Source organism: Macaca thibetana, chromosome 10 (genome assembly GCF_024542745.1).
Source record: "Macaca thibetana thibetana isolate TM-01 chromosome 10, ASM2454274v1, whole genome shotgun sequence".
NCBI classification, from domain to species: domain Eukaryota; kingdom Metazoa; phylum Chordata; class Mammalia; order Primates; family Cercopithecidae; genus Macaca; species Macaca thibetana.
Window position 1 is genome coordinate 71,205,950 of NC_065587.1, and position 15,045 is coordinate 71,220,994.

The 15,045-nt window shown below is 42.8% G+C and overlaps 2 protein-coding genes and 1 long non-coding RNA gene across 7 annotated transcripts in view; 1 reads left to right on the forward strand and 2 right to left on the reverse strand.

Moving 5' to 3' along the window:
• ZNF343 (zinc finger protein 343) overlaps positions 1–8,092 on the reverse strand; it is a 32,255-nt gene extending 24,163 nt beyond the window's left edge. For 2 of the 5 annotated variants that reach the window (XM_050745681.1, XM_050745679.1), the window contains exons 1-2: positions 5,751–8,092; positions 5,416–5,502 (exon numbers count right to left, since the gene is read on the reverse strand). The gene's annotated coding sequence lies outside the window, so the exon portion shown is untranslated. The remainder of the gene's footprint in view (positions 1–5,415; positions 5,503–5,750) is intronic. The other 3 variants (XM_050745676.1, XM_050745677.1, XM_050745675.1) reach the window with 3 other exon arrangements.
• SNRPB (small nuclear ribonucleoprotein polypeptides B and B1) overlaps positions 1–15,045 on the reverse strand; it is a 350,333-nt gene that overhangs the window by 36,420 nt on the left and 298,868 nt on the right. The window lies entirely within an intron of this gene.
• On the forward strand, positions 2,926–4,443 carry LOC126929418 (uncharacterized). Its single transcript, XR_007717170.1, has 2 exons — positions 2,926–3,436; positions 3,759–4,443. It is a non-coding gene; the product is annotated as an uncharacterized LOC126929418 (long non-coding RNA).

Sequence of the window (15,045 nt, forward strand, 5' to 3'; positions counted from 1 at the left end):
TTATGGGCTTGCGTCCTTGTAGTAGCATGTTTCACTCTCCATTCCCAGTGTGTGGCCACTCCTTATTGGTATACACCCTATCACGTTGAACTCAGGAGTGACCACTTGATTTGCCAGTGAGCTATGGTCAGAATTGTCTCTTTGGGTAGAATCTAGTGATGGACACTAGAAAGCCACAGTTTTCACACTATTTATACTGGAGCTTTGGAATGGCTTCAGAATGCTGGAGAATGCTGGAACCCTAAAAGTGAAAAGTCAGCTAAGCTACAAACGACTGTCTATAGTTATCATTTTGCTATTGTTTGTTTTTTCTAGGAATCCGAGAACACCCCACATAGCTCCCAGACCATGTTTCCTCCTGCCTGCTGGACATCTCAGTTCAGCAAACACTTACTGAACATCTGCTACAAGCTAGGCACTGGGATGAGCTTTGCAGATACCAGGGAAATATGACAGCGCCCTGTCACGGAGAGCCCAGCTGAGGTGTGCAGCGCCGTGAGCAGGGCAGTCCGCAAGCTGTCACATAAACACCTAGTCTCCTTTCCTTCTCTTCCTAACCTGCTACTCCTTCTTTCCTCAGCTTCTTCACTTCCAAGACTCCCAGTTCCATCACCACACTTGACCTCTGGGTCATCACTGACTCTATGCCTCCCTGCCACGCCTAACCAATTACAAAGGCCTGTAGATTCTGTCCACATCAGAGCTGCCTCCCATCACCCCATACCAGCTGGGAAGCTCAGACAACAGCAACAGCCTCCTGACAGGGGTCTCTGCAGATCTCCCCCACACCCCGATACTCCTTATCCATGCCTCCCACAATTGGCTCTACGTGCTGTTGATTGAGCTATTCAATCGTTCCATAATTACTAGTGCCCACTGTGTGCTAAGGACTATTCCAACATTTGGGATACTGCTGCAAATGCAACAGAAAAAATACCAGCCCTTGTGTAGCTGCCATTTTAGTGCGGTAGGGGCAAGGAGATGGACAAAAATAAAATATAGCTCAGAAAAGACACAAGATGTCAGATGGCGATACGCACTGAGGGCACCAGAAGGATCCGGTGGTAGAGACTGGAGGAGTTGCAATTTTAAATTGAGTATTTAAGGAAAGCTTTTTAAAGGTGATTACTTGAGATCTGAACAATGTGAGGGAGTGATTCATGTGGGCTACTGTGTCAACAGAACTATAAGGAAAGAAACCAGCTCATTGAAGGTCCTAGGGCAGGAGTGAGCCCTGCTCTTTCAGAAATACGTTCCCTGTGGCAGGAGGGTGTGAGACACTGGTGGCAGTTAAAAGCAGTCAAGGACAGCGGTACCAGGGCACAGGTCATGTGCAGTCTTGAGAATGCTGGTTTTGATGTGGAGGGAAATGAGAAGCCATCAGAGGATTTGGAGCAGAGGGGTAACAAGCTTGGATTTACATGTTAAAAGATGTCTCTGGCTGGTAGACTAGGAACAGACAAAGGGGACAGGGGACAAGGAGAGAGGCAAGGAAATCTCATAAAGGCTGTTGAAATAATTCAGGTGGGAGATAATGGTGGTTTGGACAAAAGTGGACACAGCGGAGGTGGTGAGTAGCAATCACATCCTGAATTTCTTTACTGTATGTGATTTGCGAGATGAAAAGAAAAATCAAGAGAATTCTAAGATTTTTGCCTCAAGCAGTTGGAAGAATAAGACTTACCATCAGCCATGCGCGGTGGTTCGTGCCTTTAATCCCAGCACTTTGGGAGGCCAAGACGGGCGGATCACCTGAGGTCAGGAGTTCGAGACCAGCCTGACCAACATGGAGAAACTCCATCTCTACTAAAAATACAAAATTAGCCAGGCATGGTGGCACATGCCTGTAATCCCAGCTACTCAGGAGCTTGAACCCGGGAGGCAGAGGTTGTGGTGAGCCGAGATCACGCCATTGCACTCCAGCCTGGGCAACAAGAGCAAAACTCCATCTCCAAAAAAATAAAAAGTTTTTTGGTGCTAAAGAAGAGGCTGAGGACAATTTTGCCTGAGAAAATCAAGGCATGCTTTGCAATGGAGTAAATGTGTGACTAAATCAATAGGAGTTCAATTGCCAAGTAGAAAACCACAGAGGAATAAAACAGTACAGAATGGAATCTATTCCCATACAGCTACAAGGGCACTACTACAAAAGGAGTAACTGGTAGGGACAAGACTGAAAAGGTGAGTTGAGAGATAATTCAGATATTAATCAGATATCAACATTAACAATCACAGTTCATATTTACTAAGCATATACTATGTGCCAGGCACTACCTTATAGGAATTATCTGCCAGGCCTCACAGGAATTACCACATTTCTTCCGCACAACTCCCTGAGATGGGCACTATTATTTTCCCCATTATACAGATGAGGAGTAGAAGACACAGTGAAATAATGTCTCCAAGGTTACACAGCTAATGTGTGGTGAAGATGGGCTTTGAATCTAGGCAGTCTGTCTCCAGAGCCCACACCCAGGCTGGAGTGCAGTGGTGCGATCTCGGCTTACTGCAACCTCCACTGTCCAGGCTCAAGCCATCCTCCCATCTCAGCCTCCTGAGTAGCTGGGACCACAGGTGTGCACCACCATGCCCGGCTAATTTTTCTATTTTTAGTAGAGACGGGGTTTTGTCATGTTGCCCAGGCTGAGTTCAAGCGATCTATCCCTTCAGCCTCCCAAAGTGCTAGAATTACAGGCGTGAGCCACCACACGTGGCTTCACACTGTAATTACTGAGTTTGGACAGAGTTGAAGGTAGGTAATAAGAAATGGCCTGCTTGAGTAGGTGAGTGGCATGATCTTTATTTTTTCTTCAGAGGAGCAACTTAAAAGGCAGGGTGGAAGGTGAACTAGTGGTGGAGAAGAGATAAAAATTTGGGTAGCACAGCAGTGAGATGAGGGGAAAAGAATAAAGGGGTATGCCAAGGTAGAACTGAGAGGACTCCATCACTAATTAGAAGGATGAGAATTTCAATATCAAAGTTATAAGCTACATAAAAGTTCAATTGTTCAAAAAAATTTACTGGGCTAGCTTTCTATTATAGGTATTGTTAGATTATAACAATGTAGGTATTATTAGATTATATTGCTCTGATAAGATTACTTTTTAAAAAGTTTGTACTTTTCTGTAAATTAAAAGAATATGGAGTCATAAAATGGCAAGTGTTTTAGGGTTAGCCTAAAATTGGGCATTGTCATCGATTTCAAAGAAGGTATGAACTAGCAGGCTTAAACAGCCTAATTCTTCTTTGGACTGGTCCTTGGCAGCAGTTCCTTTTCAGACTCAATAAACAGAATTCAGACAGATATAAGTCAAAACAAAACTTTACAAAGCCAAACGTATTATCTTTTGCATTAACCTATTTTTTTCCATCATACACGCTACTAGTATGTGCATTAGCATGATATTCTAACATACATTGCATTAAAAATTAAAACGTGGCGCCGGGTGCGGTGGCTCAAGCCTGTAATCCCAGAACTTTGGGAGGCCGAGACGGGCAGATCACGAGGTCAGGAGATGGAGACCATCCTGGCTAACATGGTGAAACCCCGTCTCTACTAAAAATACAAAAAAAAAAAAAAAATTAGCCGGGCGAGGTGGCAGGCGCCTGTAGTCCCAGCTACTCGGGAGGCTGAGGCAGGAGAATGGCGTGAACCCGGGAGGCGGAGCTTGCAGTGAGCTGAGATCCAGCCACTGCACTCCAGCCTGGGCGACACGGCGAGACTCTATCTCAAAAAAAAAAAAAAAAAAAATTAAAAGGTGGCAGCTCAGGGTGAGCTCTTCTGTTATTCATTTCTTCCTAAATTTTTAAGGGCTTTTTCTTGGTCAATAGTTTGTACAAACTGGTTAGTTTAACTTCAATATCCATTTCATTAAAGTTGATGGATCGTGATGAGATGCATTTAAGGCAGATAGTGATCGATGTTTTTTTATCTCTTGAACACAAGCTTTGTCTGAATGATGTTCTTTTATCTCTTGAACACAAGCTTTGAATAATAACTACAGGTTTTAAGTGCTGTTACATTAATACTATAACGTATGTGTTAGAAACAAAGGGATATTTCAAAGGTAGATATTTGAAAATTCTCTAGTCTCAATGTATATGTGTATTGAATATACTCTAAAAATAAATGTGCAATTTGCCAGTAGGACAATGCAGTGATTAGCATTAGGTATGTCTCTTTGATATCCTAGCTATGTCCTACTTTCTTCTAAGTGCAATCCTTTCATGTTCACTTGCTGTTTCACCCCATCTACTCTAACTTCATTTGGAAGACTTGTCTAGAGGATAGCATGTATTTTTACCTTTGCAGTGAATTGTATATGCTAATTGTAACCACAGCTATTTTTATGTTAACATAACTCCAAATGTTATATTAAATGTTCTATTATATATCAGCTCTAATCCCTTAAGTAAATTTTAAGAAATAAGTTCTTGTTCAAAAAAAAAAGAAGGATAAGAATTTCAGAAATAACAAGGTGGCAAGAAAGACTCAGAGCTCCCGTTGGTGACCAGGGGTGGAAGACACAGTCATTAACAGAAATCGGCAACAGGTAAAGAGAAAAGGGAGCGGGAGAATTGGCCTTGCTGAATTCCAGATACTTCTCCCTCTTATACTTTTTACCTGAATTGTTAAGTGTGTACAGTGTGCACTAAGCAATGGCACTTTTTTAGAAGAAATGAGCAGATTTTAAAACAATCTAGAATTAAGACATTAAGGAATTACTGTCGGTTTTGTTGAATGTGGTAATATTATGGTTACATTTTTAACAAACAGTCCCTCTCTGTTGGAAATGCATATGATAGTATTTTTAGGTAAATTTATGTGATGTCTGGGATTTCCTTCCAAATACTCCAGCAGCAAAAACAAGAAAATGGGGGGGGGGGGGGCTCAATGAAACACGGATTATAGAATGTTGGTAACTAAAGAAGTTCTAAATCCTAATTCTACCCAACCCAGTCATATTACACAAGTAAATTTCTTAACCTCTGTAACATGCCACTTCTTCTATCAATTCAGAGTTTTGATTCCTAACTTTCAAATTGTTGAGAGTTTAAAATATTATGGAGACCATAAACCCAGTTGCCTGGCAGATAACAGTAGCCCAATAAATGGTAATTACCATCATTTTTTATTTCACAGTAGCTGACAAATCCCTGGGAATCCAGCAGCCAGGATGAAATATGCCTGGGGCAAAGATGGTGGTTACCTCAATGAGAGTACCAGTCTGGGGTAATATTCCCTGTGGAGATCCTTGCCCTTAAAATCGCCCCACTATTGTAGAAAAACAAGCAAGGCCTTGAGCCTCAATTTGGACACTTCAGGGTACAAGATGTCAGATGGGCAAAGGAAATTCAGCCATGGTTTCGAGCAGAAAAGACACTATAGGAATGTGAAAGGTAAGTGGTATCTACCTGATAAGAGGTTCTCAGGAGCACAGAAGTCCTTCCTTTCTCAAGAGATAGTCCTCTCCCAGCAGGCAGGTATTGGAGAAGGTGGACCTGAGGATGAAACAGGCAGTGTGAATTTCAGGATTGTCTCCTAGCACCCAGATATGGAGGCTAGAAATCCCCAAGTTTAAAATGAGTGGGCCAGCTAGGAGCGGTGGCTCATATCTGTAATCCCAGCACTTTGGGAGGCCAGGGCAGGTAGATTACCTGAGGTCAGAAGTTTGAGACCAGCCTGACCAACATGGAGAAACCCCGTGTCTACTAAAAATACAAAATTAGCCAGGCATGGTCGCGCTTACCTGTAATCCCAGCTACTCGGGAGGCTGAGGCAGGAGAATCGCTTGAACCTGGGAGGCTGAGGTTGTGGTGAGCCGAGATCGCACCACTGCACTCCAGCCTAGGCAACAAGTGTGAAACTGTGTCTCAAAAAAAAAAAAAAAAAAAAAAAAAAAAATGAGCAGGCCTCCTCTTCCTTTAACAAGAACACCTCAGATCTGTCAGAGGAGAGAATAATGTAAACAGCTTCTAGGGCACAGAGCCACGTGGGGACATCAGAATACAGTCTGCCCTGACAAGCTGCTATTACATATTTATCCCTTTAATGCCTATGGGCCTCAAGTTGTATTATTATTAGTAATAGTTAACACTTACTAAACTCTGACTGTATACCAGAGACAATTCCAGGCACCATACAAGTTTTACCTACCCAAAGCTCCATGAGTTACATACCTTCCTCAAATTGACAATGCTAGAAAGTGCCTAGATTTGAAGTCTAGCTGTGGAGCGCCACACCCTTAGCCAGCTGGGCCAGTAATGATGTCAGCAGTGACCAATCCCTATGGGGTCTGACAATTCTCAAAGTGTATCCATACATAGGGTTTAGGGGATGTAGATGAAACAGAATTGGCCATGAGTTAACAAATGTTGAATCTGGTGACAGGTCCGTGGCAGTTCACTGAATGGCTCTACTGGGTAGGTTTAAAATTTGCCCTTACGAAAAAATTAAAAATAAAATTAAACGCCTGATATCCAGAACTTGCCATATGCCAGAAGTGATTTGGATTGTCGACCAGAAGGCATCAGAGTTCTCCACCATACCTAACCCTTCACAGCCCCAAACCAGATGTTTGGCCCTAACGTGTGAGGGAAAAGCAGTCCAGGAAAGGAGTCAGCCAGATGGGCCACCCAGATGACGACCAAACCCAGGATCTCTGCCACAAAGCACAGGGGGCACCTCCCACATGACACGCCTTGAGATAACAAGTCCCAGAGAAAAGGCCTGTCCCCATTAAAAAAAAAAAAAAAACTACCTAGATGTATGTCAGAGTGATACAGCCCGCTATTATCAGAGGACAAAACCTCCCTCACCTCCCTAAAAACCCCAGGGACTCCTGACCCAAGACATTCGCCCAGACCCTCTCAGGATATTCTGACCACGTCTAGCTCACCTCCACTTCCACCCCTGCAACCCCTAACAAACCAAGGCCCATCAAGCATCAAGGCCTGAGATGGCCTCCCCCTAACCACCCTCGTCACCACTTGGGACATACCAGCCCCACCCAAAACACAGAAAAACTCGGAGATGCAGGACTCAGAACGCTCCCCAGCCAAAAACCACACAGGGATGTGCGGACCTAACCACGTCCCCATTCCAGCCTTGGGGATGTTGGTCCATTTGGCCCTGGCAGAACTCAACCCCACAGCCCAAATAAACCCCAGGACGCACAACTGGGGCCGCCCTTCCTATTCGAAAACCGGTTGACCCGGAATAATCCCGCCTGGTTCAAGACAGACGTTAGAATTCCAGGTCACTCTCACAAAACAGACGATAGAATTCCAGGTCACTCACGTCGCCCCAGGGGAAAAAAGGTCCGCAGAGGTCCCGGCAAGCAGGGGCTCACCCCATCGCCCAATCCCAGGGAGCACCGCGAGCCGCGCCCCCTCCTCCAAAAACCAAGTGTCTCCAACCCGCACTCCCCATCGGCCACACTCTACCCTGCGTCCTAACCTACACCCGGCCTTTCCCGAACCTCCTTTCCCCACGAGAGAGGGCATCCTGGGGCCAAGGAGCCGCAGAGGCCGCGCTCACCCGAGCCAGCGGGCCCGGGACCTCGGCCGTCGACCTACGCCAGAACTACAGTTCCCAACATCCTCGCAGGCTTCGGCTCCCATTGGCCGCCACGTAGCCGCTTCTGGGCCGTGCAACAGTTAATTTTCCAGGACATTGGCTACTGCAGTGACATCCTCTCCGTCTCTTCTTAAAATACCCATGCTGGGCTGGGCGCAGTGGCTCACGCCTGTAATCCCAGCACTTTGGGAGGCCGAGGCGGGCGGATCACGAGGTCAGGAGATCGAGACCATCCTGGCTAAGACGGTGAAACCCCGTCTCTATTAAAAATACAAAAAAATAGCAGGGCGTGATGGCAGGCGCCTGTAGTCCCAGCTACTCGGGAGGCTGAGGCAGAATGGCGTGAACCTGGGAGGCGGAGCTTGCAGTGAGCCGAGATCGCGCCACTGCACTCCAGCCTGGGCGACAGAGCGAGACTCCGTCTCAAAAAAAAAAAAAAAAAAAAAAAAAAACATGCTGAAAACAGATTCTGGCTCCCGAGTGAAGTCTCTGTCCTCTAGGCCCGTTCTGCCAAAAAAAAAAAAAAAAAAAAGACTACACTCCCCACAAGCCTCTGCGGCAGCTTCGGCAGGCGCTTCCGGAAGCTGGGGTTACCGAGGGAAGTCATTTCTCATTGGCGAATCTAGCCGGAGCAGTGCGCGAACTGTCAGGTGTGCATTGGGTACAGAGTTTCCTGCACCGGACCCACTGAATTCCCTGGGCTGAGGCTCCATAGCATGCGAACTAGCTTATGTGAGCCCTATGTAGATTCGACTTCGTGCTGCCTGTGGCAAAACCGCCTCCCAGCGTCTCAGTTGAACCCTTACCCTCAACACCAGTGCACTCCTGTGGGTGGCCTGTAGTCACCTTCCTCTTGTCGAAGTCCTCAGAGTTAGTGACAGACTCTCATCCAGTTTCTGGAGGAGGGAAGCCTCACTCAGGATGGAGTCTGGCTCTCTGGCCTCTTATCTAAGATCCCGATTCAGATCTGTGCTACTGGAGCCGGGCGTGGTGGCGTGCGCCTGTGATTCCTGTAACGCCGAGGGAGGCTGAAGCTGGAGATGGCTTGAGGCCAGGAGTTTAAATATATATTTTTAAAAAATAATAATATTTTTAAAACTGGGCTACGCTGATACCTTGTGCAACACGGCAATTGGGGTTTTGCAGATCAGACCTTCAGCTCATAGGAGGAGCGTTTAAATCTTAATGGCAGATACAAATTGAATTAAATTTTATTTGTTACTGAAAGGGAAATAAACCTGACCTCCCGCCCTTGGAGTATCTCCGTAAGAAATCTATGTGTAAATACCGCTTTGATATGTACCTGACACTTGAAACGCTGAATAAGCGCCGGCCAGCTTTACGAAATAGGAATGTTTCCCCCAAAGGTCTGGTGAGCCATCTCTTTGAAATGTAAACAGTGACGAAGATAGTGCCCTTATCTCCCTGTCACCTTGGGAGTTTAGCTTAGGTGCCTAGCTCCAAACTGGTAACCGCCCGTTTGTCATAGATAAAAGTTTTATTTTTTATTTTTGATAAAGGCAATTAAAAGATGGCTACTCCAATTACCAGGTGAATTTAGGATGAACTATGAAAAATTGTACAGCAAACAATGTCAAATCCTCTTACAAGGGGGCAAATTACCATTAATTTTGAGGACATGTTTGTAATAGATTGTATCTGCCCAACTAGATAAAAAGTAAGATATCTTTCTGTCTGGCATCTGATTAGCAGATTGTATATGATGTGCTTCCCAGTCCAGTTCAATATTATTTGGTAATAAAACTTATCTTTATTTTCTACGTTTGTGTAGGGGATTTTCTGGGTTAGCAGGAGATTTTGTTTTTATTTTCTCCAACACCCCCTTCCATCCTCTTATTTCTTTTTACCTTCCCAATGTCAGCCTTCTGAGACTTCTCTGTTCTCCAGTACTCAGGAGATAGAGAACAAGGCCCCAAGGCCATTGTGAGCCAGAAGACAGACAAACAATTCTTGATATTCTGCCCTGGCTTTCACAGAAAGGACCAATTCCCTTCTCTTGTCTTAGAGGCTGCCATGTTAGTACTGGGCAGAATCTGTTACTGAAACAACAGGGGTTGGGTCTAGGTCCTGCTGCTTGCCAGTCAGAAAGCCAATCACTGAGACAACGAGTATTGCAAGGGAAGAAGGCTTTAATTGAGTGCTGCAGCCAAGAAGATGGGAGATCAGTCTCACATCCATCTCCCTGACTGATCAAAATCAGGGGTTTGTGTAGCAGGGAAGAAACGTAACTGTGGGAAAACAGAACTTAGGGAGAAATAAGAAAGAGGATTTGGAACAGGAATCAGGTGATTGGTTAGGCAATCATGACTGATGAGGAGTGTGGGTTCTCATTGTCCAGATGCAATGATCTGGTAAGTTGGAGCTCCTTGATACTATCTGGGAGGCCTGATGGTTGGTTTTCCTGAGAAAGGAACGCAGGACAAATGTGACCTTCTCAAGTTTTAAGACTGGGGGAATCCATTTCTTTTCTTTTTCTTTTTCTTTCTTTCTTTTTTTTTTTTTCTGAGACAGGGTCTTGCTCTGTCACCCAGGCTAGAGTGCGGCAGCATGATCACCACTCACTGTAGCCTCAACCTCCTGGGCTCAAGTGAGTCTTCCACCTCAGCCCTCAGTAGTTGGGACTACAGGCGCATGCCACCACACCTGGAAAATTTTTTTATTTTTTTGTAGAGATGGGGTTTCACCACATTGCCCGGGCTGATCTTAAATTCCTAGGCTCAAGTGATTCTCCCACCTCAGCTTCCCAAAGTGCTGGGATTACAGGCATGAGCCACCGCACCTGGCCTGGAAGGACCAATTTCTGTTTATTCAAAGAAACCATAAACATCAGTTCTGTGGGACAATTGGGACAGTTTCAAATCCAGCCCCTGATCTGGAGCCCTCCCTCAGCATCCCTCTGTGCTCCATGTGACTGTTACTCATCACGTGAATAAAATCTATGGAACAGTTTAATTAAAAATACAAGGACAGAGGTGACATCAATGAGAAATCTCTGTCCCTTCTGTTTAATTTTGCTGTGGACCTAAAATTCCTCTAAAAATGAAGTCTATTCATAAAAGAGAAAAATTAGGAAAATTTTGCAATGTTTTACTTGCCCCTCACCCTGCTTTCCTCCCTGGCTCTTCAGCAGTCTCGAAGCCTACATCCACAGCATGGGATGCAATAATGACAGACCCACAGCTAACATCATACTCAGTGGTGAAAACTGAAAACTTTTCCCCTAAGGTCAGTGACAAGACAAGGATGCCCACTTGTGCCGCTTCTATTCAACATTGTACTGGAAGGTCTGTTTACAGCAATTAGACAAGAAAAAACAAGCCATCCAAATGGGAAAGGAAGAAGTAAAACTATCTCTATTCACAGATGATGTGATCTTATATATAGTAAAGCCTACATTTCTATAACTAACAAGCAATTTGAAAATAAGAAAATAGTTCCATTTGCAATAGCATCAAAAATAATAACATATTTAGGAATAACTTTAACCAAGAAGGAACAAGATTTGTACACTGAAAATTACAAATCATTGCTGAAAGAAATTGTATAAGCTCCAAATAAATGAAACTACATACTGTGTTCATGGGTTGAAAGACTTAATATTGTTAAAATGGCATTACTCCTCAAAGCAATCTACAGCTATCCCTGTCAAAATTCCAATGGCCTTTTTGCAGAAATGGAAAAGTTGATCCTAAAGTTCATAGGGAATTTTAAGGGACCCAGAATAGCCAAAACAATTTTCAAAAAAACAAGGTTGGAGGACTCACTCTTCTTAATTTTAAAACTTAACACAAAGCTTCAGTAATTAAAACAGTGTGGCACTGCCGTAAGCGTAGACATAGACCAATGGATAGGATTGAAAGTCCAGAAATGAAACCATAGAGAAATGGTTAATTGCTTTTCAATGAGGATGCCAAGACCATTTAATGGGGAAAGAATAGCCTTTTCAATAAATAGTGCTGGAACAACTGGATAACCACAAGTAAAAGAATGAAGTTGGACCTCTACCTTCCACTATATACAAAAATTAACTCAAAGACGATAAAGATCTAAATATAAAAGCTAAAACTCTTAGAAGAAAGCATAGGGGTTAATTTTCATTACCTGGCATCTGAAAAGTTGTTTCTTAGATATGACACCAAAAGCAGAAGCAACAAATGGAAAAATAAATTGGGCCAGTCGTGGTGGCTCACCCCTGTAATCCCAGCACTTTAGGAGGCCAAGGCAGGAGGATCATTTGAGCTCAGGAGGTCAAGACCAGACTGGGCAACACAGACCCTTCTCTACCAAAAAAAAGAAAAATTCCCCCAAAAATAGCTGGGCATGGTGGCAGGCACCTGTAGTCCCAGCTACTTGGGAGGCTGAAATGGGAGGATAGCTTGAGTTTGGGAGTTCCAGGCTGCAGTGAGCCATGATTGTACCACTGCACTCTAGCCTGGATGACAAGAGTGAGACCCTGTCTCAAAAAAGAAATAGAAATTTATCAAAACTTAAAACTTTGTGCACCAAAGGACACTACTGGAAGAGTGACAAGGCAACCCATAAGAATGAAAGAAAATATTTGCAAATCGTATATCTGATAATGGTCTAGCATCCAGAATATATTAAGATGTCTATGACTCAATAACAAAAAGACTAACAACCCAATTTTTAAATGAGCAAATGACTTGAATAAAGGTTTCTTCAAAGAAGTAAGTGCATACAAAACAGCCATCAAGAACACACCAAAAAAAATGCTTAATGTCACTAGTCATTAGAGAAATGCAAACTAAAACCATAATAAAATGCCACTTCACGCCCACTAGAATGGCTATAATAAAAATACTTTTTTAATGGAAAATAACAACTGTTGGCAAAGATGTGGAGAGATTAGAACCCTTATACTGTACATTGCTGGTAAGAATTTAAAGTGTTCTATCTGTTGGGGAAATCCGTTTGGTGGTTCCTCAATAAGTTAAACATAGAATTAGCATTTGACCCAGCATTTCCACTCCAAGCTGTATGCCCCAAATAATTGAAAACAGGTGTTCAAACAAAAACTTGTATAGCATGTTTACATCAGCACTATTCAGAATAGCTGAAAGGTGGAAACAATCCAAATGTTCATCAGTTGGTGAATGGATAAGCAAAATATGATAAATCCATACAATCAAATAGTATTCAGCCATAAAAAGGAATGAAGTATTGATACATGGTATAACATGGATGAACCTTGAAAGCATTATGCTAAGTGAAAAAAACTAGACACAAAAGACCATATACTGTATCATTCCACTTAAATGAATTTATATGTCCAGAATAGGCAGATCCATGGAGACAGAAAGCAGGTTAGTAGCAGGGTCTAGTGGGAAGGTGAAATGCAAAATGACCACTTAATAGGCACAGGATTCCCTTTTGGAGTGATGGAAATGTTCTGGAATTGCCATAATGGGATGTCTTGATTGAAGAATCACATAAAAGGAAAAATAAATTTAAAAATAAGAAAATAGGCCGGGCGCGGTGGCTCAAGCCTGTAATCCCAGCACTTTGGGAGGCCGAGACGGGCGGATCACGAGGTCAGGAGATCAAGACCATCCTGGCTAACACGGTGAAACCACGTCTCTACTAAAAATACAAAAAACTAGCCAGGCGAGGTGGCAGGTGCCTGTAGTCCCAGCTACACAGGAGGCTGAGGCAGGAGAATGGCATGAACCTGGGAGGCGGAGCTTGCAGTGAGCTGAGATCCAGCCACTGCACTCCAGCCCGGGCGACAGAGCGAGACTCCGTCTCAAAAAAAAAAAAAGAAAAGAAAAGAAATACAAAGAAAAACAACAGCAACAAATGAAAATTTTCTGGAATTAGATAATGGTGATTGTTGGGCAATACTGTGAATGTACTAAACGCCTCTGTGCAACTTAAAATGGTTAAAATGGTTAAATGTGAAATTTCTTCTATTAGAATGAATTGAGATAAATATCACCTTTACATGAGCTAAAAGCCAAGGATACACACTTGCCTCAACTGCACTTTTCTTCTTCAAGTAAGACCAAATTAAATTTAGCTAGGGAGCATTTATGGAAATGAGCTTGAATCGCCTGTGTTCTCAAAAGAATCTTCAAAAGGATTCAAAAGTACTTAAGATGCTCAAAACTTCAAAGATCTTAGAATTTCTCTTATTGGGAGTTATAAGCAATTATAGTGAATCAAAGCAGTATTTGTGTAAATGAGCCCATAACCATACATGTTCTCAAAGAACCTTCTTGTTGCTAGTCAAATCAAAGTAAGATGAATCCAATCAGTATTTGTAAAAATAAGCAGTCTAAAGAAGCTCAAGGTAATATATATATATATAAAATATCTTTTGAAAAGATTTTTTTAAAGACTAATACTGTGTGTTTAATGAATCAGGAGCCAAAGCGGGCCAGGCATGGTGGCTCACATCTGTAGTTCCAGCACTTTGGGAGGCCAAGGCAGGTAGATCACTTGAAGCCAGGAGTTCAAGACCAGCCTGGCTAATATGGCAAAACCCCATCTCTACTAAGAATATTAATATAAAAAATTAGCCAAACTTGGTGGCATGCGCCTGTAGTCCCAGCTACTTGAGAGGCTGAGGCAGAAGAAATGCTTGAACCCAGGAGGCGGAGATTGCAATGAGCCAAGTGAGCTGAGATTACCCCACTGCACTGCACTCCAGCCTGGGTGACAGAGCGAGACATTGTATCAAAAAAAAAAAAAGAAGAAGAAGAAGAAGAAAAAGAAGAAGCCAAATCAGAAAAAGGAAGGAAAAAAAGACTAATACTGCAGTATTAGTAAACACAAGTTCAAACATTCTACTCAATTTATTGCTGATTAGAATACATTGATATTAATGTAAACTTTAAACAAACCAGGTGAGAAACACACTTTCATCTCACTTATTATTTGTCAGAGCTATTTATGATATTTGTGAAAAGGAGTTCTGAATCCCATATTTTTTTTCTTTTTTAGCCTCAATATATTACCACATTAAGAATCCCATATTGTTCTTAATAAATTTACAAATGTAGTCAAAAGCATTCAAAATATGTATTGTTATATGGAGGAGTTACAATGACTCAGCAGGATTTGTGAAATCAACTTAGAATTGTTCTCCAAAGAATCATAAAAAATATTCTAAAAGCATTCAAAAGTACTCCAACTCTAACTTCTTTTTTGAACTACTATTGCTAACTAGATAACTAGTGATAACTCGAGACACATGTATGTCCTGGAGCCTCTCTTTTACATACTCTAGTTATTCTAATTATGTCTAGTTACCTAGTTAGTCTGGGTTATCTTGTTATCTCTACTTGTCAATAGTTCTCACTAGTTGTATGAACAAGAAATAAGCTATAGTTAACAAAAATGTATGGTTGACATTCTTTGCTTAAGATTTGCCCTTGACTTTGATCTTGGGCATGAACTTCAACCTTAGACTTCGAGGTTCAATA